A 22664-nucleotide genomic window follows, 5' to 3' on the forward strand; every position below is an offset into this window, starting at 1 on the left:
TGAGATAGATTTACGTGCGAAGATCGTTTCCTACGCGGATGATACTTCTGTGGTTTTCTATGGAGACACATGGGAAGATGTTAAATCAAAATTTCAACATGATCTGGCCCTAATAAAAACTTTTTAGACACCTTTAAACTCACTCTAAATAGCAAAAAATCAAAGTTTATTACATTTTCTATAAAGGACACCGGTAGACCAGATTTCCAAAATATTAAAGTCAACAATATAGAAAATTCTATTGAACAGGTTGATTTAATTAAATACTTGGGTGAATACATAGATAAAAACTTAAAATGGCATCATCATGTAATATATTTTTAAAAAAAGTAGGAGCACTAATCTATAATTTTTATATTCTTAGAGAAATTCTTTCAAGAAAAATACTGATTTTGATATATAAGGCTTTAATTCAACCATTACTAATGGTGCACTTAAAATTGTACAGAATTCAATCATAAAAATAATGTTTAAAAAACCCAGATTGTTTTCAACTAATGAATTGTATAAAGGTGATATAAGTGATATTAAGACAGTTTTTGTTGCAATATGTTGTTCCTATATACCTAAACATCATTCTAAACAAACAATTACCAATCATCATCATCAAACCAGGTGCAATTTAAATAAAAATATACTCCTACCTAAAGTAAACCGAACATTAAGTCAGCAAACAATATTTTTCGTGGGCCCCAAATTTTATAACCTATTGCCAAATGAAATTAAGCATGTACAATTTTAAAAAAAGTTTAATGTCTTAGTTACTAATTATATTAAAATAAATAAAACAAAATTTGTGAGCTAACATATACTTTATTTAATATTAATTTTTTCCAGTTCATTTCTTGGTTTTTGTAGGATAGGTGTAATGATATACTTATAGTAAATATTATCTAAAATGTGATTAAGGGCCAATCTCTAGAGCTCATTATATATGCATTATATATTATTAACTTAGTTCTGTGTGATATACCTATACATTATAAATTCAGTATTATATTGTGTCATTATTGGATACCTATACTAACTAATCCAGCTTTGGTAAAATCAATTTTTACTGTATTTCTTTGTAGAGAGAATATTTTATGTATATTTAGGTTGAAGTATTGTTTTGAATCATGTGGCACACACAGATACCTCTGTATCTAGGTGTCATTTATGTCTATTGTATTTATATACTGTGCATTATTATCTAATAAATTGAATTGAAAAAAAAATACGCGAAATATTAGAGTAGAGTGGGGCAAAAGCACGCGGCGGGTAAAAGAACGCAGTGCCAATATGTCCGGCCCGAGTGCATGTACGATCAGTCTGTCTCCACGCGATTTAAGGGTCAGATGTCGCTACAATGTAAAGTGTACCAGTTTAGTTTTTCGGCTTTACAGAAAGGAGAAAATGAGGTAAGTTTATTTTTTGCTATTTTAATGTTATTTTTCGTGCATACAGATTCTTGTATTATGCCTTTATAGTGCAAATTACGATAACAACGTTTATTTGTTATAAAAGCCCAATCGTAATCTCAAATATATTCACCTGTTGTGAGTCGTGCTTGTGTCGATTTACACTGAAAAAAAAATAAAAAATTAAAAAGTGCATGTGGGGCAAAAGTTCGCGCGTACTTTTACCCCATTAATTTTTGTAACCCATTTTCTTGTTTTTAGGGACTACAAAAGAAAATCAGAGCGCACGCCCATCATGCCACAAATTCTTAATCGAGCTAAGGAGCTGATCCAAAATGGTTTATCCAAGCGCCAAGCTGCTTCGCAATTAGAAATTTTAGAAGGTGGCCTAAGAAGCGACTAAAAGTGGATTGTGGGGTTCAGCAGTTAGGTCGATTTAAAAAGGTATTTACGATAGAACTTGATAATGAACTCGCAGAATACGCAAAAACCCTGGAAAAAATATTCTATGGCCTAACTTTTAAAAGCTTGCGACAAATAGCTTTTCAGTTTGCTGAAGCTAACAACATAAATCATCCTTTTTCTCATGAAAAACAGATGGCTGGGAAGGATTGGGCCTACAGTTTTCTTGAAAGGCACCGTTTGTCTCTAAGAACACCATCAAAGACCAGTGTAGCCAGAATGATGGGCTTTAATAAAGTACAACTGGACAGGTACTTTTCAAACCTTAAAGTTCTCTGGGAGAAGCACCAATTTGGGGTTTCCAGAATGTTTAACATGGATGAAAGTGGTCTGTCAACGGTTCCTAATAAAACACCCAAAGTCGTTTCGGAAAAAGGCAAAAAATTAATCGGCAAAGTCTCTTCTGCTGATCGAGGACAAACTGTCACAGTTGTGTGCTGCATGTCGGCATCTGGAGCTCATGTTCCTCCAGCTATAATATTTCCCCGAAAAAGACGTAAACAAGAACTTCTTAATGGCGCCCTCCCAGACTCTCTGCTATTGACATCAGATTATGAATATATTAATGGACCCCTATTTTTGGAGTGGCTGGAGCATTTTACAAAACACGTAAAGCCATCAGAAGAGAACTCGGTCCTTCTCATTCTAGACAATTATTCCTCTCATTTGTATCTAGATGCCGTTTTGTTTGCCCGCAATCACAATATTCATATGTTGTCTTTGCCGCCACACAGTAGCCAAAAAACACAACCGCTGGATAGATGTTTTTTTAAGCCTTTAAAAGACAAGTTTGCTGAAACATGTGAGCGGTATTTAATAAGTAATCCTATGAAAATGGTTACACAATTTCAGATATCTTCACTGTTTGCAGAGGCATACCAAACTGTGGGTACCATGGGAAAAGCAATTAACGGCCTTACAAAATGTGGAATCGTACCTTACAATCCTGATGTATTTACCGACGAAGACTTCTTACCATCAACTGTTACTGACCAACAATCCATACCGCAGGAAAATTTACCTCAACCAGAAGATTCTGTCCTTCAGCCTTCTACATCTCAGAATATTTTGGAGCCATCAACTTCAAATAATTTACTACAATCTTTAATTGAATTCCGACAATCAGAGATTAATGATCAGTCACCTCAGCCGCAACCGTCTACATCAAAAGTTGTTCCAGAGCCTATTCAAAAACCATCTGCAGTTACTGATTTACAGCCATCTACATCAACCAACGCTGATGTACTGGCAACAATAGCATCTGAAAAACCAAGGAATGACAAAAAACATATTCGCCCCTCCGATATTTTGCCTATTCCTAAAAAAAGGACCCTATGACAAGAAAAAGTAAGGGGAAAAATCAGAAATAATAACTAGCACACCTGTTAAAGACGCCTCGGAGGACGAAGTAAAAAAGCGCGAAGGAAACAAAAATAATAAAGGCAAAAGAATGTCTTTGAAACCAAAACACAAACAGGGCCTAAAAACAAAAAAATAAAAACTTCGTTTGAAAAAAAATTTGAAATTAGAGAAACTCTAAATAGCGCTGAAACAGAAGATGTTATTTGTCCTGGTTGTGAGGAATCATTTTTGGAAACTCCCAACGATGATTGGGTTCAGTGCAATTATTGCCAGGAATGGTTGCATGAAGATTGTTCTCCTTATGAAGGCGTTGGTGCATTTAAATGTGACCATTGTGTTTAAGCCAAAGTTTTAAGTAGTTGCTATTAGCAAGTTCTAATGTTTCATTATTTTTTGTTATTATTTGTTTAGGAGTTATTTAGTTTAAGTTGTTTTCTATTAGCTATAAGTTCGTATGTTGTGAAATGTTTTTTAGTTTTTGTTAAATGCAATGTTAAATTGACAATAAAAAGAAGTTTCATTTTAAAAACAAGGTGCGTACTTATGCCCCATGGCATGCGTGCCTTGCCCCCCTACTGGGGCTAAAGAACGCAATTGACATTTTGTCATATTTTTTTTAATAACTTTAAAACCATTTACATTTAAATTTTTTCCATCAGATATTTTATAGTACTGACTTGAAGTTTTCATCCATTTGTGTTTTTTTATTTTTTTTTTAATTAAGGTGGAAACTAGGGGAGTTCAAACATTAACTGCGTGCTTTTGCCCCACTTTACTCTACGCTGCAAACAATTTAGAACATATCATTAGTTACTTTCTCGCAAATAATAGATGCATATTTAAAAAAAATATTTGGACTCTACGAACTGTTTATTACCATACATTTTTACTGGTAAATCGCTTCAACTTGCATCAATTTTTTTGGCGAAGTAAGATGGAAAATTGTTTGCGAGTTAAAATAATGTGTGACAATATGAGGCAACCATTTCACCTATAAAAGTTTTTTCCGGTTTGGTTAAATGGGAGATTGTGTATTGAGGTCGATAAAATACCGAAAATATAGTTGCCGTAAACGATAATTTTTTACCTTGATATAAAGCCCTTACAAAAGCAAGTATCCAGACATTATTTGACGGGGCCATTAAAAGCTATCAGAACTCCTCTATCAGCGAAAATATGTATTTTCAACAAAAATATTTTAGTCAAAAGTTTCCGGGTTCTGTACGAGGACGGCTAACCTCGAAGCTTAGTTGAAATTGATATTCAAGGTTATTTTAAGATCAACTTATTTCTGACACAGCCAATCGAAAGAACGGAAAACTTGACGTTCAAGTCCAAGGTCACCATTCAGTTTTAAAAACTTTGAAATATTTTTCACGAAGACGCACATTTTCGTTGAGAAGAAGGGGAGGGTCCGATAACATTCATTAATAAAATTTTATTGTTTTATTTAGTATGAAAATGAAGTATCTTTCTAATCATTTTATGTCCCACGTTGCTTTACCTTTTTGGACAATAAGTGATGATTACGATGTTCCCTGAACGACCTGGGTCATCAAAAAATGAATTTTCAAGGTTGGAGGAGCACTTCTCCAAAAATACTAAATGTTACCTTTTATCAAAAAAAGAATTAAGGTTCGATAACACGTGTAAAAAAAACAACCCTTCTCCCAAAGATGTCGCCACATCCCCTTCAAATAACCGAATCGGGACAGCGTCGCTGGGCGCTGCGATGGTGTGACCTACATCCACAGTGTGACAGCGACGTCCCGACGCTCGACGTCTCCGGCAAAAACGACGAGCCTACATCGCGCCTTCTTTCCGCATCGATCCGCGCGGAATATTTAAATAAACCTATTTTTCTTTAATCATTTTCACACACACACTCTTTACGTGGCCGTAATTTATTTATTTTATTAAATTTAATTGTATAGTGAGTGTTAAGCAATGGCTAGTGTCGATTCCAACAGGAGGCGATCCGGAGGGATCTTGTAGTTGCACCCCTTGTGGATTAATAAACTTAGCCTCTTTGTTGATTCTGTTTTAACATAATATTCAGGTGAGTGTGATTCTAAATGATTGTATGTTCTTTTTTGCTACCAGACAGTGAATTAATTGTATTTTGTCTGTTATATATCGTATGGTGGTAAGGGTGTACTGAATCTTTAAAACCATCGGCATTATTTTTCAAGGCTATCTGAGGGGTACTTTTTTTTTGTATGTTTGTCGTAGAGTGATCAATGGAAATATATTATTTATTGGATTGGTTTGCGGTATATTTATTTTCGCATATATTTAAAACAACTTTTAACTGTAATGACATATTAATAATAAAATCCAATAACATATAGGTGTCGGTTAACTAATCATCGAACTGTTTTGCCAATTGGAAAAAATCAATCCGGCAAGGTCAAAATATTTTTCTTAAATTTGTTTGAATTGAGTTATTTTTGCAATCAGTTTTATTTATCAAAATTTTAGTTTAGGTCTGTATTAAATATTACATAATAAATTATATTTCTGCCACTTATTTTATACATCATGCTATCATTAGGAATACTGTTTTCATTTTACAAAAAATAAGATATCTTACCATAGTGCTTTCTTCATAGCAATTGCCGGCATTTTTTTCCATTATATACATATATTTTTTCTCTTCCTAATTATTGCCTATTACTGTCTAAATCATCAGGATCAAATTGTGGTTTTCTGATGTAACTTATGATACATACCTAAGACTGAGATCGCTACATGAAAATGAAGATTAAACTTTTTCACTTTTTTCGCTATTCCTTTTTCATTTATTTATTACATTTACGAGATTGCGACATGAAAATGAAGATTGACGTTTTCCAGTTTTTTTATATCCGTTTTTCTTTTCCTCTATTATTTTCTGAATCATGTGGAAATTGTATTTTTATGGTGTGGTTTACCCAATAACGTACAGGATATAATTTTATTAGTCTAACCCAGTGTTACTCAAACTTTTTTCGTGACGGAACCCTTTTAAAAAACTAAATTTTTAACCCTAAACTCTAAACTAAAATCAATAGCAGTTATATGTGAATTGTTTATTAATAATCATACAAAAAAAGATAGATACAGTAAGTAGTGAGTTGGTAAGCAAATGATAACACTAAGTTCATTTAATGCGAGGCATGTAATTGTTTTTTATTTCTCATCAACCGGGTAATGTCAGGCTTGATAGAAGAAAGTTGAATTCTCATGTCTGGTTCGACATCCAGTCTATTGCGGTATTTTGTTTTTGTAGCTGTATATGCTGAAAATCCCGTTTCACACAAATACGTTGTTGGGAATGGCAGAAGAACATTCAAAGCTTCTGTGGCAAGTTGTGGATATTCATCACGAATCCTGCACCAAAAATCAATTAGCGAAATTGTTTTGAACAATGATTCCATGCTTGTATCCGTTGTATTGTTGTTGTCTGTTTTCCTTGTAGTGACAGGTTTAATTCGTTAAGTTTTCTAAACATGTCTGCTAAAAATGCTAGTCTAAATAACCACAAACGGTCTTTTAAATTAAAAGGAACATCTGTCAGAAAAGCTTCTAATTCTGTTCTTAGTTTAAAAAGCCTTGTCAAAGTTTTACCCCGAGACAGCCATCTTACTTCAGTATGGAGCAATAGTGTTTTATGATCGCTACCATAATCTTCACATAATATTGAGAACAATCGGGATTGTAGTCAAGAGCGTCGCCAGCCGGTAAGCTAGGGAGGGGCAGCATGAAAGAACTAAAGACAAAAAACAAAAATTTTAATTAAAAAAAAATAAAAGCCGAACAAAATATTTACATGAAAATCAACTGAAACATAATCTTCTAGGGTTCTTTGCGAATTCGTTAGTCACTTTGTTAACAAAATCGTCCAAGTTTTTAAAAATGTGTTGCCTGTGTACACTCATCATAGCGAGGCCATTGAGTCGAGTTTCAGACATGGTGCTCCTCAACCAGGTTTTGATTCTCCTAATGTTACTAAATGACCTTTCAACTGTACAAGTCGTACAAGGTAATGCAACAAGGATCTGTAAAGCCTTCTTAATTTCAGGAAAGAAATCATCAGTTTCCTTGAGGATGTCCACAACACTCATTTTGACCGATTCTGGTTTTTCCTCTCATATTTTTTTCCAAAGCTCTATCTCATTTTGGATATTTGTAACACCGTAAAAATTTTTAAATTCCTCGCAAGCCTCTGCAAGTTCTTCCAAAGAAATGTTTTTCATTTGCGCAGAATGTAGTTTTGACAAAGTAAATGATGGTCTATTTTCTTCAGAAAACCTTATTTCTAGGGGATTTATAATTGAGTCCAAATAAGGAATTGTTATGGACCTGCGCCAAAATTCTGAGGGGCTTTTTGGTGGGTGGTTGCTACGGTGTTGTTGTCTTTCAGCAGTACGCGGTATTGATTTCATATCCAATCCAATTTTTTCCGCAATAACAGAAGCATCTTTGAAAATTTCTTCTGTTATTTTTTCAGGATTCTCACGGTGGTTTTTGATCAGTTTTAAAATACGACCAATATGCTGTGATGCCTGAACTGCATCCAAGGAGACTGATTGGAGCACGTTTACTGTTGGTTCTAAAAGAGCGGCAGCTTCACATTTTTGATGCAATCGGCCTTAATAACATCTCCACAAATACTGATAATCTCATTCTGGATGTCAACCGATCGATAACTTGCATTTTTCTTTCCATGCTCAAGATGGTTTTTTAAAATAGTGTCTCCTGCGTCAATTCGCATCTTATACAGCCCTTCCAGAATTCCATCACCATAGCTTGCTCCCCTTAATGCTAGGTCGTGGGATCCGCAAAACGCAATGCAGGAAATAATCGATCTTATAATTTTCCTGTTTTTTTCAAGACTTTCCTGAGAGTATTTGTTAATTTGCATATCTACTGGCACATTATCAAGAAAAGATTTAGCTGCTTCCAATGCCGTCTTATGAAAGTGAGTATCTGCGTGTTTTCTGCAGTATTCATGAACATCTTTGAACTTACAAAACGGCCTTATAATGAACGAACCTAAAACACCTCTAACGGAGCTCAGATTGGGTGGAAATAGTGTACAGAATTTACAGAAGGCTCCTTTTTGTTGGCGGGAGTATGCTAACCATGGTGAGTACATTTCCAACCAGGAATAATTGAATTTTCTTTTCAGATGCTGGGCGTCTTTGGCAAAGTCGTACGTTTTAGGTGGTATCCAACATTTTTCCAGTAATTCTTTTTTTTCGCTCGGTTGATAAAGTCGCAGCTCGACCAACAAATCGCCCAATGTCATTTTCATTGTTATCATATATTGTTGAATTCACATCTACCTCGTCATTTAAATCTGAAACAAAAAAAGTATATTGCGATCAATCGTTTCTTGCTGAGAAAAAGCAGATATAACCAATTGATACAACAAAAACGTAAAATTATTTTTTTAAAACCTCATATGTGTGAATAAAGCTTAATATTTCCGAAACTAATAAGTCAATTTTTACCAAATATATGATTAGAATCAATTCTAAAAAAACAGCCTAAAAGTAGAAGGAAACCGCCACGCCGCACCAAATTTGGGTGACCAGTTCCTGAGATAAATATGTTGCAACATTAATGGGAGGTTTCATGTATTAGCTGCGTCTTGTGCTTGCTTTAATAAATGCAGATAGATGCACAGACGGACAGATAGACCCCGCCCCTTTTTTGCCATGTATGAAAAATATGAAAAATCATACGGCCATTAATCTACTATCCTACCAATAAAACCATACCTTTGAGCAACTTGGCCTAGGCGAAGCCACAGAACTATTGCAAGAACGAGCACTAGCATTGCGAATTTGATCAAAATTCTGAAGATTCTGCTGAAGAAGAGTCTGCTGTTGCCGTCTCCTTTTTATGACTAGTTTGTCCATCGCTGTCGCTACTGTCACTTCCTTCAGCAGGTTTTTTTCTTTTCAACGTTTCTGCAATGAAAAAAAAATGGTTTTGCTCCTTGATCTCGCACAAACCATGTTTTGATATCCGTCCCGCAGGTAATTTTTTTGCCTATATTCAACACAATAAAACATGAAGCATTATTATTTTTAGTATTATTATTTTTTTTTAAATATAATTAAAAAAAAATAATAATAAAAAATAAAAATATACTTAAATAAACAAATTAAAAATAATTAAATAGGACGTACTAAAATAGGACCTATTTCACTACCTATACAAGATGTCACTGCAAATTTTACCGCCTTTTGTACCTTGCCTGCTGTACTATACTGCACATAAAAACATTTGCATTAGATGCCTACCTGCATTGCTTTTTACCGAATTAGGTATTAAAATTAAATGCTTCTTAAATCTCTTCTTAAATCAAATCTTTACTTACCAAAAAACTTTCTGATATCCATGTAAATATTTAGGTTAAACTGAAACTGCTAAAAAAGTTACGGAGGCGAAATCCCACAAATACACGCCAATGACAAATAAGTCTACGCGAACACAGGTGTAACAAAACTAAAACCATAGAGTAATTAAAAGTATATATATTTAATATTTCTCTATGACTAAAACATAGGACATAGGGCACACGGGGCACACCGACCACCGGCACAGGTATAAAATACGTTGAACGCTGAAAAAGGGAGGAGATAATTATCCGCTTAATTTCGCGAACCAGTGGCAGACGGCAGTGGTGCCGCTGCTTCCGTAGTATCCGTAGGTTCTTGGCCTAAAGTGAGCGTAATCGTTTCAATTCGCTTTTCACTTGCGAGCGCTTCGAGCCCCCGAAATGTAAATATGTATAGGTATAATAAAGCCTTATCTTAGATTGAAGTTACCTAATAGCCTAATTATTAAGTGAAATTAGAAATTAATAAGTGATAAGTTACGAAATATACGTTTTTAAAAGTAAAGTTTCAATAGGCCGGATGACTGGTTTAGCGTTAACCTCTAGCCCTGCCCCTCTCTGACGACGCCCTTGATTGTAGTGCACGTGTCTTGACAAAATTAATTATTTTTACTAACTCATCAAGAACCAATTTTAGATTTGGTGGCATTTTCTTAACCGCGAGTGATTGTCTATGCAGGATGCAGTGGCTGGAACTACAATTTGGCGCTTTAATTTTTATTCGTGATATTGCTCCTGCTGTTCTACCTGTCATTGCCTTCGCTCCATCGGTACAAATATCAATGCAATCATTCCAATCGAGTTGGTTTTCTTCAAAAAATATGTCAATCGTGTTAAAAATTTCTTCTCCGGTTGTGTTATTAGGCAGCGATGAGCACATAAGCAAGTCTTCTTCGAGTGAATGTTTATATGGATATCGCACAATTACTAGCAAGGCGGCCAGTCCAGCAACATCAGTCGACTCATCTATTTGCAAGACGAATTTGTTATTTTGAAGCCGTGAAACCAGTTCTTGTTTTATGTTTGCTGCGATATCCCCAATTCGGCGCGTAACTGTATTGTTCGAAAACGGCAGTTTTTGTTTTTAAAGTCGAGATGTACAGTTTCTAAATGTTGGCGTATCATAGCAGGTACCATCGAACTATTAGGAAGGAGTTTGCTGCACAACATACAAAGAACTGAGCCGCTGGAATAAACAAATCCGAGATTAATGTATAATCCGTCATACTTTCCTTTTTTTCGCCTTCAGTGTGTCATTAGATGTTTTACTACTTGAACTTGAAACCATAAAACTAGAAAATGACGCCGTCATATCACCTTGATTTGAATTTGACGCATCATCCAAGCGATAGTATCTCTTGACGCACGAAATACAAGATTTTACAACCACTACAAACAACAACAAGACAAGAGAACATAAAATACTGAGCGCGGTGTGAGTAAATTTTGCGGTACGTCGCTTGATTAATGAATTCTCCGCGCCAAACAATCCTCCTTTATATTATACCAGCAACCATCGAATCATCTCGAATTCCTCAGAAACTTCGGAGAGCCAGACGATTTTCTCCGAAGTACGAACCGAGGTTATTCGGTTGCTTATAGTCGGGGGGCGAATGGTGGCGTATGAGTAACATTTCGATGTAATAGGTCGGGCATTTACTTAATAATACATATATTAAATTTTCGTATATGTACCAGTAAGACCTATAAGTAGGCGTTTCGTTTTGGTTGTTTATTTTTATCTTAGGTAACTTTATTCTTATAGGGTCCACTTTAATACATGCATTCATTTATTATGACTGCTGGCGGAGCACACTTTGAGTAACGCTGGTCTAACCTATGATACCTAGGACTAGGATGGACTTTATAAAAATGAAGATATTGACTGAAAATCAACTTCTTGGTTTTTTTATTACTGTCTGGATCATTTAAAGATTATATTTTGATAATGTACTTTACCTTATTACGTATTAAAAACATAATTTTATTACTGTAAAGTATGTATGATGCAACGGTAATATAAAAATGAAGGTTAGACTTTTCCACTTTTGTCTTCTCTTTAGCCCTTTTTCATTTCTATATTACCGTCAACTGGGGTGTAATTCGACATTGCTGGTATACTTGGATAAACTGCAATATTTCCGGACGTATCCCTTTTACGCGAATAGGATTTTACATCGGCTCGCCAAATGCCCCGATTTGTGGTCTCGGTGATTTAGTGTAGTAGAAACCATCGAAAGTGGTGGGTCTAAAAGAAAGCGATCAATATTTTAAGGTAAACAATGGATTGAATTTTATTTTTTTTACATATTTACAAATTGTAAAATTTTTTGACAATAAAGCATTATATTATTATATTTCGTTTTATAACCTGTTGTTCCTCACTACTGGACTTAACAGGTTACAATATTGATTGTTTCATATTTGTCAAAAAAAGGATTTGTCCGAGGCGTAATATTAAAAAAATCGATTTTTCAGAAAGAAATTGGACACCAAAAAAACTTGGTGACATTTATAAAAGAAAATTAGGGATGCCCCAAAGAGCAATTATTTAAAGAAAAATTTAGAGAGAAAACTTTGCAGGAGGTGCGAAACAAGCAGCTAAGTCTTAGACAGGCAAATGAGAAATATTTGGTGCCGGAATTTAAAATTTATAATCATTTGAAAGGACTCACATGCGAAAAAACCTGCTGCTGAAGAAAAATTCTTAAGTGAGTGGTTTATGACTGCACCCAAATAAAATGTTTCGCTTACTTTATATATTTAGGACTCGGTGAAAATATACTTAGATCGGGTTTTCCACAATAACATTCCGAGCTATGAGTGTTCAAAGAATTTTCTTAAAAGACATCATGATTTGTCCCTTAAACTGCACAAAATAGGAACGTCAACCGTAAAAAAAAATTATTGTAACGAACTTTACGAATATTAAAAATGTTCCTCCGGAAAAAAAACATCGTGAAACACGACGAAACTAACTTTTCCGTTGATGGAAAAATTACAGTTATGGCGAAGAGGGGAATGATTGCTGCCGCAGGATCTGGTTATGCTATATCAGGAACGAAAAACTTAAAAAAAACAACAAAAGGGAAACAAAAACAAGCATATTATCTCACCCCTATATGCAACCTCTTGGAGAGGGTGAGATACACTTCTAAAATCTTAAATAGAAAGGGAGGTCGAGTGATCTTTAGTGGAAGCTTCATGATGTTAACATTATCATGACTATTAGTATTATTTAAAGAAACAATATATCCACCTAAAAAACAATATAAACTCTTTGAAAATGATAACAACTTTTTAGTATAAACATATATCACTTACATAGAATATATTTGTTGGTCTTTTATAATACTAACAACATATCTTGGAACTATAATATTAATAAAAACATTCAAGGACAGATGTTTACATAAAATAAAAAGAAACTCTTAAAAAAACACAAGTTGTAAGTAAAACATTGATTCTGATCCATTCCGGGTGCTCAGGTCTCTTAGTCTTTATACCTATGTCTCGTCTCAGTCTAGTGCAAACCTTACAAATCATTTTACTAAATGATTCATGTAAAAAAAGACAAAATAAATGTTTAAATAAATATCTATTGTAGTGTAAAGCCAGCTGTATCAGCATTATTAAAATTTGTGGAAAGAACTGATCAGAAGCAATTCTATAGCTCAAAGTCTTAATAAAACTTACACTGCATATCGCTCACCATGTTTTTTTTTGTAATGAGAACTGAAGGAAATTTAAAAAATCTTTTATTACTAGGTTTCTCAGAACCATTTAAAATATACATACTCTTACATCAAGGAAATTTTCAGGAAAATTATCAACAATTTTTAATTGTTGAATAGAAAATGAGAGGCCAGGCTATTAAAAATCAAATAGTTGAAAAGTAAAACTTCTGCATGGAAATCAACTGAATTTGATTTTATTAAAGACTAAAGATTAACAATACAAAAATATAATAGTAATAAATAAAATCAGATTTTCTTACCAGAAACTGGAATCTACAAATCAATTAAAACATTACTCCCAATATTGAAAGAGAACTTTTTAGTAAAAAAGTCATGAATTTAAAATAAAATATAATCCTCAAAACAAAAATGAACCCACGCTTGCATTCATTGAAACAAAAAACAAATTCAAATGGTATGACAATGACAAATGATGTTCTCAGTCAACGTCAACAACTATCTGTCAGCTCCCTGTCAATTTTGCCAAGCAAGATGGCCGACATACGATTCCGATTTTCACCATACAAGTGCAAACAACTGTTTCGCTAGCGTTGCCGCAACGTTCACAAATGCTCAGCGCGGTTTGGCGCGGTTAATAGCTTTGATATGACTAATGAAATTCAACCCAAAGCTTATCTGTATAATTATCTGAATCAATTAGAAATTCTGTTTTTTTGGTGAAATTTTGCACGAAAAAATATAATTTTATGACTATAGCCTCTAATACCTCATATTGAGGTAGCTATATAAATTTGAAAGTTGAACTTTACCACGGTTTCACAAAATAAAAAGAATTAAATGTGGGACGTGCTGAATGTAATTATCCAATTTTATTGAGAATATTTCGATTTAACTACGATATTTAATAATAATTATAATACAATTAGACGTTTTCTCGGTTCTTACGGAAAAATTCGTACGTTTAACAGTAGCTTTGATGTGACTAATTCAATCCGCCCCAAAGTTCCATAAACTAGATTATTTCCTCATACTTGCTAGTTTTCGGCGAATCGCCAAAACCAATATATCTATTATCGCTTCGAAATCGACAAAACAGCAGAAAATCGTTAATTTTTCCAGGTAAACAGAGCGACTTATTCCCATTTAATATTCGTGTCAAAGCTACGCTTGTTTTCCTCCTGATTAAAGTGTCGAAAACTTTTTGTTGCCAACGTTCAATCGAAAAGCTGCTTTTATTGCTAACTTAATTTGTTTGTTTTTTTTGGGAGGCACTTTTGTTAGGTGGAAAATAGTAGAAATAGGATTCTATGCAATTATGTATGGGTATTGAATAAATTGATTAAACCTTTCAAAACTCTAAATGAAGTATGGATTTTAGTAGTTTTTCAATGGAAATAGATGTGTGTATTATATATACTTTCTGAAGTTAAATATATATATGCTAGTATTAGTTTTTCAAATATATCTCATGTATTTCGAAATAAAGCTAACTAAACTACATGTGATTCTTTCCGAAATAAACGTGACTAATCTGACAAACATTTAAAGCATTTGTTGACTAATGAAATAAACTTGTTTAAGCAGTTCTTTCTTGACAAATTAAATAAATTCACAACTAAAAAAGCCAGAAACTAAAAAAAGGATTGAATCATAAACAAACCTCTTCATTTATGTATACGAATTCCATTGAAATTGAGACTGTGCAGAAGAAAAACCGAAAGATAATATATAATTTTAGCAAAAATGCGATACCTGACCTGGTTTAAACCGTCGTCTCTTTTGCCGAAAATCCCAAAAGAAATATCCAATATAGAAATAGTTTACGGTTCAAACGGTTGAAGTGGTCTCTATTTTATGGCGGTCATAATGGTGGGTATCCAAAGAACAATATCGATAACTTATATTGTATTTTTGTTTTATCTATTTATATGACAGCGACTTTATTGATTGGTAAACTTGTGTGGATAGAGCTACAAAATAAAAAACATGTTTTACAAAAAGATCTTTTTAGAGACTTTTTTTCATTCATTTTAGTTTTGCCTGTTTCTATTTTATAATAATATTGGATTTGATAACTAATGCAAATGATCGGAATATTAAAATTATATAAAATATCTTTTTACGTTTATTTATAAAAATGTGTTCTATAAGTTCGTATAAAAGTAATAAACTAGTTTTATTTTTAATTTTTAAAATTTTTATTTTTTTGGTATAAGTTTTCTTAAAATTTTGGCAAAGATTCCGAAGCAAATTAATTAAATAAAAAAAATAAAATCGAAAATCTGATAAATATTGTATTCTAGTACATAAAGTTACAATACTATAGTTATTCGTACGGAAATTTGTTAAGTTTTTTTAAATTTTAATTACTTTGCCTAAACTTACGATTTTTTGCTGAAATTTAAAAAAAAGCAATTAAATCGAAATAAAATTTGAGAATTTTACAAAAAGGAACGCTTAAAATCTTTTAATTTTTTAAAGAGAATATTCAATTAACCCATTAAGGCCCAACTTTTTTTTTTTGATTTTTGGGTCATTTTTTTGATCATTGGGTCAAAAAATAGACCGTCCTCATATGAGGACGCTGGGCTTATATAATATATGTAATCCCATATTGAAATATAAAAAAAACAAAAAAGTAAATACAAAAACTTCATATATTACAAGATAAAACTAATGTACTGATAAACAATTGTTAAAACAATAAGGTACACAAAGAGTGACATTACATTCTTTGTTATCATTTGCAGCGGAATTGTCAGTAAAGTGAAGACAAGATTTTATTTCTTTGTAGGCATTTCTGAAAAACTCATTTTTCACTTTTCACACCCAAATCTTCTCTTTCAGACCAATAGTCTCTTTCACTTGGTAAGGCATGATAGCCAGAAAAAATCAAAAACCCGATAAAAATTTTGAGGTTCTCCGAAGTTACAAAAAGATCATGTTTATTTTTCTGTTGGGCGTATCTCATGGTCTCTGTTTGAAGAAGATTATAAAGATCGTCATCAAAAATCTTCTCAAATATTTGTAGTGGTGTTAGTTCCTGTAATTCTTCTTTTATTTTGTGGAAAGCTTCGGCACAACCTTCTTCTTCAATATTTTCATACATGGGTTCTTCCTTAGTTCATTTTGGTGTCCAGGATTTAGTGCTGCATGCAACCTTTTTCCTTTTTATGAAATTTGAGCGGTAGATCATCTACCGATTCCCAATTATTTTGTTCTTCTTCCTGTATCTCCACAACCCCTGGGACGTCCTGGACAACCGCCCCTAAGTCACCATCGTCGATATCGTCTACGTCCGTCAATTCATCCACCTCGGGAGGTAATAGCGCAATATCAGCATCTATTTGGTTAGAATAGAGATATTCCACTGCATCGTCTAAGTTCTTAAAACTATGTCTATTCATTTTTTGCCAGTCTAAAAATAATAAAAAAAAATATGTAATAACCCAGTGTCCTCATTTGAGGACACAGAGATTTAGGTTAGGTTTTCGGCTAAAAAAATTAAACTAGAAATATCATAATATTTTTGCAATATTTCTACATCTCTTTGGTTGTAAAACACACTAAAGAATGTATCTTACCCCTACTACTAAAGGAAATATGACCTATTATGGGCCTATAGCAGGTCTTTCTTGTCAAAATCTTTAAGAAACAACGTGATTTTCGCCGGACAAGTAAACACAAACACTAGTAAATACCACCTTCAGAATATTGCCTAGGCATTGCTCTAATGCGTTAGACAGTCAGCAATCACCAACCTACATCCCCACCAATTTCTGGCGTCATCAAATGATGACGCTGGGCGCTAATGGGACCGTTTATAAATTAAATTCTAATTTACACATATTCTAATATCTAAATGAAAAAATACCCTATTGCTAAAACTTATACAAACATTTAAAAATTTGATTAAAATTTTAATATTTATTGTCATTTTTAGCTATTTAATTTTCTTGGCAAAGATTTAGAAAAAAATATAGCGCAAAATCCGATAATTTAGTTTAGTTCTTAAATTACAGTACTACTGAATATTTCCAATTTGAAGTAGAAAGTTAATTTATGCAAAATTAAAAAAGCATATTAATAACAAAATTTAATTTAAAAAATTATTTAATATTTAAAAGTATAACATTTTATCATTCAAATTACAAAAAATTAAACAAGCAAAATAAAAAATAAAAATGTTTTAAAACTTAGTTAAAAGTTTATTATTTATTTTATCATTTTTTTAAACCAAATATCTAAAAAAATTTAAGAAAATTAAACCAAAATTCGGAAGTAATATAATTTACGTAAATTATAATACAGGGTGTCCGGAAATTATGCGTCAGGACTTCGGCAGGCGATTCTACATGAAAGATTAATGCAACAAACTTCTATACAATTTTTTCAAAAACCCAAAATTAAGGCTCAAGATACAGGTTAATTTTTTTAATAACTTTTATCTATTGTACTGATTTGCCAAATTAGTTCAAAAAATACGAGTCGTCAATGACAAAAGGCTTAAGCTGTCCTTTATCTTAGGAAAATGAAGTAGACCTTTTTTGTTTTAACCTTTTCATAAATTTGTCATAAGCATCAAATTGCATTATGGTAGAATTAACGATTTTTTACCTGCATATTATATATTTTTAATGATCACGCGATACTTTCTTGGCAAAGTATATTTAGAAAAACGATAATCTAAAAATAATTAACTTGATTAAAAACTCAATTCCCTTAAAAGTCTCTCTTTAAAATTAATCACGACTTTTTTCAGGTTTCAAAAGCTATATAAAGTTTCCTGCACCAATAATATATTTTGCAGATTTTTTTATCATTAATGCTGGCTTTGATAAATACATCGCAATATAGATTATCGCTTTAAATATTTTTTTAATGATACTTACGTTCTATACAGGGCGGCGTATCGAAAACGAAACAGAGGCATTTACTGGCAGTTCAGAATGTTTAAAAATAATTTAAACATTCGTAGATTTTCCCCAAAACAAAACCTTATATGGTAAATGGCTCCGAAGCATCCTCATGTATGCTATTCTAATAATTTCTTGATTAGCATATGTTAATAATTTCCTGATTAAAAAAAATATGCTTGTAAACTTTTAAGATATGTTGTTTAAAATTATTATAAAATATGGTCTTAGCTGTAGTTACCGAATTCAATTGAGGACAAAAATAGTTTAAATAGGGCAGGTACAATAATGGCTCTAAAATTGAATCCTGAGGAATATTTATTTTAACCTCTACCTTTTAGGAATGTAAGGTTGTATACATTTCTGTGAATTTCCTTTTATTTCATATAAAGATATTTTTTTCACCAGGATGGCATGACAGATACAGTCGAATGCCTTTGATAAGTCACAGACGGCCGTTATAAGCACCTCTACCCTCTCAAAGGCACCCACTGTATCTAAAATCACTGTCTGTAATGCATTAGATATGGAAGGACCCTGTCTAAAGTCAAACTGGATTTTTAGAAGACAAGTTTAATTTTACTATTTCGTTTGTTTTATTGTGATTTAGATAAAATTATGTGTACATATATGAATAGGTATTTTTTTACTTTTACATTTCAAACTCCATATAAGTTTTTAAATTTTGTGTGATAGGTATCATAATAAAAGTAGTATATTAACTCCCATGATCATATTCTGGGCCCATTTGGGGTACGTCCTGTTATGAATGCTATCCTATTTCAGAACTTTGTTATAGGATATCCCAAGAATGTACCAGGATATTCCTAATATGTAAAAAAAACATGAAAAATTAGAATAATCTATAATTTGAGTGAAAGAATAAAAAGCTGGTCATTTCTTAACAATATATCTATCTTAAAACGCAAAGTTTTTTTTAACTTGAATTGTCATCATAATACTTTTAATATCAAAATTATTATTTTCCTTTGAACTTCATGTAGCAAATTACTTTCGTGTAGAAATTTCTAATTTGCTAATGCGATAATTTGATTCGCTAAAAGCATGAAATCAATTTGGTTGGTTTTTATTATTATTTAATTTTTTGCTTCTAATAATAGATTACTTAACCCAATTAAAAAGGCATATCGATTTCGCTCTCGTTTACTGGATGTCAATAACCCTAATATCAGGTAAAATATTGTGACAAAAATGGTTGAACGAGGACGCAGAAACTTCCCTCTACTAAAGCTAATTTAATAGTAGCTTAAAGGGACTGAAATTCACTCAATCTCAACCTTTTAGTAGATTGATAAGATGAAATCCTATTTTATGAAAAAAAAGTGATTTTGCTTTAAAAATATTATAAAATATCATTTTTGCAAGAAATTCCTTTACTAAAATATTTAATAATTCTTGTGAGAGTTATTAAATATCAAATATGATAATCTCTTGATATCTCATAATGCTGTTGAGAATACTGTAAAGACGCGTGGAGATGGGGTATTGTGAGAAAGAACATATCTACTAGGGTAATTGGGATTCCTTCTGTAAACTCGGATATTTATTAGGTTTATGTAACTTTTAAGCTAAAAGGTCAGAATATTAGTCTTGGCTGCATATACATACCATCTCCATCGCCTCTGCAGGCCTATGAAGACCATTGTAAAACTCTTGAATTTTATTACGTATGATCAGTACCCTGGGGGTTCCTTTGTCTTGGTAGGGAACTACAACTCACGTAGGGCCGAAAGGAATAAGGATAATATGGGGTTGATTGTGGAGTATCCAGAAAATTACTTTGCTCATTGTATAGCAAATAACCTTTTCCAAAATAATTCTGTATTGAATAGTAAGGGTGTTCAGTTAGACTTGGTTTTTAGTAATTTTGAAAACCTTGTAGTTCACCCAGCTGTAGATTAAATCTTTGATAATAGCTTGAGTCATTCAGCTATATGTTTTGAATTTTTGCAAAATGAGTCACTGAAGTCTCTGGAATATGAGGAATACTTTTACGATTTTAGAATTGAAGATTATATTTTAATTAATAATTATTTAGCCTCTGTCGACTGGTATGGCGTATTTCTGGAAAGATTTATTGAGGAGATAGTTGAGCAGTTTTATGAGATACTTTATGTGTTGATTGATACACTTATTCCAAAAAGAGGTATAGCACATCTACGTTTCCAGTGTGGTTTAGTTCCAAACTTAAAAATTCAAAAACTCAAAGAAAATAAAAGCCAAGCTGAATATATTAACTTCTAAAATCTAAGAAAACAATGTAAGAAGTTACATAAGAGCTGTCATCAGTCACATATAAATAAAATTGAAAATAACTTGTATGACAACCCTCGTTATTTCTGGTCATATATTAATCGTAAGAGAAAAAGTAGTGATTTTCCACAGATGAGAGCTTATTGACAACAAGCGGGTGACAGCCCAGAGAGTGTAGCAAATTTATTTGCCGAGTATCTCTCTTTCGTTTATGTGCATGCTATGGGGGATGAGTTGCCAACTTTCAATTTTGAAACTTCAGTGAGTTTGAGCAAAATTCACTTAACATTGGAGGCGGTTTTTGAGTCCATTGAGGGCTGCAAGGGTAAGATCAGTGCTGGACCGGATGAGATCCCTGCATTTTTTCTTAAGCAGTGTCTCGGTATACTAACCCCACCCATCTCTCAGATATTTAACAAATCTCTGGACACAGGTTGTTTTCCAACTTTTTGGAAGAGAAGCTTTTTAAAACCAATATTCAAGTCTTATTCCAGGGTGGAAGCTACTAACTACCGAGCAGTTTGTTATCAGTCAGAGATATCTAAATTAATCGCCTTTTTAGTCAGTAAAAGACTTTCTTCGTCTTTTCGAAATCTTATTAATCCAGAGCAGTTCAGCTTTATTAAAATATAAATCTACTGATGAAAGTTGCTTTTATTTATTAATTTCATTTTGAGCAGGAGAGCGTTTGACCGGGTCAGCCATGGGGTGCTTCGTGGCAAACTTAATGCTTTGGGGGTTTTAGATCCTTTTCTTTCCTGGGTCTATGATTATATAACAGGTAGAACCAAGTGGTGAAAATGGAAGGGTTTCTTCCTGGGGAGACAGAGGTTGCTCCTGGGGTGCCCTAGAGATACTTTATTGCATTTTCCTAATAGATTTAAGTCAGATAATTAAAAACAGTAGTTCTTTATGGTTTGCTGATGATGTCAAGCTTTTCAGGGAGGTTAAGTCCCTCAATGATGCTATTGGCCTCCAGGAGTACCTTAAGGTATTTTTTGAGTGGTGTGTAGAAAATAAAATGACTTTAAATATTGGTAAGTGTCATAAAATCATATATTCAAGACAAAGAAATGCGATTAACTTTGTATACTCTGTGGATGATAGTCCGCTCAACGTTAAAATGGAGACCTCTGATCTTGGCGTCCTAATAGATTCTAAGATAAAGGCAATGAAGGTATTGGGATTTATCCAAAGGTCTTCTGTTCTCTAGTAAATCTTATTTTAGAATACTGTTCTTTTGTATGGTCTCTTTCATATCACTGTTATGTCCAACAAATAGAAAGAGTGCAGAATACATTTTTAAGAATTGTGGCTTTCAGATGTGGTTATCAGAGAGAGAAATATGAATATGAGTGGGTTAGATCAAGTCTAAATTTTCATTTTTCGGAGAGCCCTAGGAGAACCCTAATTGACATGTGTTTTTTGCATCGGGTTCTCAATGCTATCATTGACTGCCCCCAATTGTTGGCTTTGATTAAACTAAAGATACCCTCTGGAAATAGACAAATCGAAAGTTTTTTTGTTCCATTCCATCGGACTAGCTATGGTGTTAATGAGCCCATTTCACGTTTGGTTTCTAAGGCTAATAGTTTAATAAGCTAATAGCTTTAAAAGAGATTTAAAGAACATTTCGTGATATCCACCTTCAAGGGCGTCGCCAGAGAGGGGCAGGGGGGGGGCAGCTGCCTCCCCCTAGAGGCCTAGAGGTTAACGCTAAACCAGTCATCCGGCTAATTGAAACTTTACTTTTGAAAACGTATATTTCGTAACTTATCACTTATTAATTTCTAATTTCACTTAATAATTAGGCTATTAGGTAACTTCAATCTAAGATAAGGCTTTACTATACCTATACATATTTACATTTCGGGGGCTGGAAGCGCTCGCAAGTGAAAAGCGAATTGAAACGATTACGCTCACTTTGAGCCAAGAACCTACGGATACTACGGAAAACGTACGACTTTGCCAAAGACGCCCAGTATCTGAAAAGAAAATTCAATCATTCCTGGTTGGAAATGTACTCACCATGGTTAGCATACTCCCGCCAACAAAAAGGAGCCTTCTGTAAATTCTGTACACTATTCTATTTCCACCCAATCTGAGCTCCGTTAGAGGTGTTTTAGGTTCGTTCATTAAAAGGCCGTTTTGTAAGTTC

General features: G+C 33.1%; 1 protein-coding gene across 1 annotated transcript in view; it reads left to right on the forward strand.

Annotated features, from left to right (window-relative positions):
• The first annotated feature begins 4989 nt into the window (after positions 1-4989).
• LOC126739835 (potassium voltage-gated channel protein Shab) overlaps positions 4990-22664 on the forward strand; it is a 130235-nt gene continuing 112560 nt past the window's right edge. The window contains exon 1 of the mRNA XM_050445687.1: positions 4990-5283. The gene's annotated coding sequence lies outside the window, so the exon portion shown is untranslated. The remainder of the gene's footprint in view (positions 5284-22664) is intronic.

Source organism: Anthonomus grandis, chromosome 1 (genome assembly GCF_022605725.1).
Source record: "Anthonomus grandis grandis chromosome 1, icAntGran1.3, whole genome shotgun sequence".
Classification (NCBI taxonomy): Eukaryota; Metazoa; Arthropoda; class Insecta; order Coleoptera; family Curculionidae; genus Anthonomus; species Anthonomus grandis.